Genomic DNA, 2,882 nt, shown 5'->3' with positions numbered 1-2,882 from the left:
ATATGTCAATGTATAATTTAACTCTTTTGTAGGTAGTGTGTGTGCTCACCTATGTTCCATCAAGCTCATATCTAGGATTTCAGACCCTTAATTCAAGGAGTTCAATCAAGAAACGGTTCACATTGGTTCTAGGAATCATATATGGGTCTCCATGATCTTCACATGTCATTTTGATCAAGAAATCATCAAGAGTTTGGAGTTTGTTTGCCTTGGAAACCCTAATTCATATGGGTATCTTGTGTGACTTCTTCAATAAGTTTCTTCAATAATTGATCAAATATTTCAAGGGTTACTTCATATTACATCATCCTACACATATATGATCCTCCAGGAGTCCCAAAAGTCAAGAGAATATCAAGCTAGCAAGATGGTTCATGGTGGTTGACCAGAGAAAGTCAACTAGTTAAAGCTGGGGTTCCCTAGACCCTATCTCCTACAATTTTTGTCATATGAAAATTATTCTAAGAGAAAGGTTACTCAAAATACATTCCAAACAAGTTTCATGTTGAAGTCAAGAGCTATGTTTGCTTGGAAAGTCATCTTTTATGGTGAAAGATTATAGGTCATTTTGTTTGAACCTAGTTTGGAGGTCAACTTCCCAAGACCATAACTTGCTCAATTATTATGATATGAAATCCATTCAAATTCCATAATCAAATTAAAGATGTCTACTTCAACTTTGATGTTTGGAGTAAGTTCAAATTCAACTTGAAAATACGTGTGCCAAGAGGAAACATTATAGGTCACTTTGGACTATTGCCATTGAACAAGTGATTTTCCTCAACTTCTAAAATTCATAACTCATTCATGCCAAATCCAAATGATGTCAAATTTGTGACAAAATTTAATAGGTTTTAAATATCTACAACTTTTATGAAGGAACAGTTTTCATTTGAAGTCCATAGCAAAAGTTATTCAAGTTGGAAGAAGTGAACATTTGACTTGGGACTTAGAAAAGTTTCAAATATGTTTAATTTCCCAAACTTCCACCTCAAAATTCATCATGATACAAGCTTCAAATGAAAAAGTGTTCAATATGAAAGTTGTTCCCCTTGATCTCACCTTTCCAAAACGTCCAAGATCATATCATTTGGCCAAAGAATGAAGGACTTGCGCATGGGTGCAATGTGAGGTACCATTTGAAAGAAATTCATGATCCAATTCAATTCAACAATGCATGGCTTAATGCAACACTTTCAGCATGACATGTGCATACTTTTGGACCTTTGCCAATCATTCTTTGGGCATAGTACACGCCCATGCAAGCTCATAAAGGAAGTTGCTATTTTTGAACTTTGGAATGGAAGTTTGTAAACAACATATGAATTGGCTATAAATAGAGAAGCAATGTGATCAGAACTTCATTAACACCTTGCCTAAGCTTTTCCAGATCAATCCATACCCTCAATTGCATAGAACTTCTAAAGATTTCTTTTGAAATCGAGCTTGAACTTCACCTTCTGTTTGGAAGTTCAAACTCCAGAAATTCACTTTCCTTTTCATCTCAATTGGTTTCTGCAAGCAAGAGGAAGAGAAAGCAAGCAAATTCAGATCAAGATCAAGTGAAGTTCACTCAAAGGTGATTTTTCAGAAACTTCACCTCTTCGATTCTCTCTCAATTATTCACCATTCTTTGTGATTTTTGGTTGGCTGAAGTCCTACCAATGTAGGCAAGAAGATTGAGTTTCTTTGAGGTCAAATCGAAACAACTCAGTTCATGGTCCTCAAAATTCAAATCCCTGTATCTTTTTATAAACTTGGAATTGGAGAAAATTGAGGCCAGATTCGTGCTCTTGAGCATTTTTAATTTAAATTAGTGTATTCACTTTTCATTTTTCATAAAGTTGAGCCTGAACCAGACCAGTGGTGATCATCGAAGAAGATTACCGGACCTAGGGCTCCGGTGGTGCGTTGGCAAAGTCCAAGCCATCTGATCTGATTCAAATGTTTTAATCTCAAGCGCCCATTATGATTACCACGTGTAAAATGCGTTGACCAAGGCGTATGGTGGAACGCGCGCGTGTGGCCATCAGATATGCCACCTCAATCAATGAGGGAGATCTGATGGCCCTTGTTTTTTTTGTATTTTCTGATTTTTCATTTAATCCACTTATTTTGATTAATTCATATTAATTTCATTTTTAATCCAAAAAATATGGGACTTTCACCAAAAATCTTTAAATATTTTACTCCATTTTCTGAATTAAAATTATTTTTTGGATTAATTTTGATATTTTTCATGAATTAATTGTTTTTGTGCATATTTTTAATTGTTTAAAAATACTTCTGACTTTTTAAAAATCATGAAATTTTTTGTCTAAGGTCCTTTGACCTTACTTGACCTAGGATAAATCTCTTAGCCATTTATTTGGTGTTTTGAAGAGGTTTTAGGTTTTGACCAAACTAAATTTAATTTAAATGCATTTTATATTTGATTTTTTAATTGATTAATTGCATAGAAATTATGTTGAGCCATTTTTATTGACTTGTGATGTTTGAATATGTGTTTGGGCCTTGGTCAAGGTTGATTTGACTTTTGTTAACTTAAAATCATTGGATTTAGGGGATTGACGAAATGTATATTTCACCTCCCAAAATGAATGAATGATTTTAATTTGATAAAATTCCTCCCATGACCAATTTGTGTTTCTCTCATCTCCCCATATTCATCTTCAAATCTTATTCTTTCCCATCTCTTTCATTGACCAATGAAATCTCAACATCCTAAGGCTAATTGGTTCATCAATAGCTTTGTGTTAGATGAACCAATACAAGTATGGATGGGATAGGTTCATCCTTTTGATCTTTTTCTTTTAGTGTGGTATGTTTTAGGAGTTTGGTCTATTATACCAAATCTCTAACATGCATTAGCACCTAAATTT

The sequence above is a fragment of the Lathyrus oleraceus genome, chromosome 5 (genome assembly GCF_024323335.1).
Source record: "Lathyrus oleraceus cultivar Zhongwan6 chromosome 5, CAAS_Psat_ZW6_1.0, whole genome shotgun sequence".
In the NCBI taxonomy this organism is placed as follows: Eukaryota; Viridiplantae; Streptophyta; class Magnoliopsida; order Fabales; family Fabaceae; genus Lathyrus; species Lathyrus oleraceus.
This window is presented reverse-complemented; position numbering follows the sequence as displayed.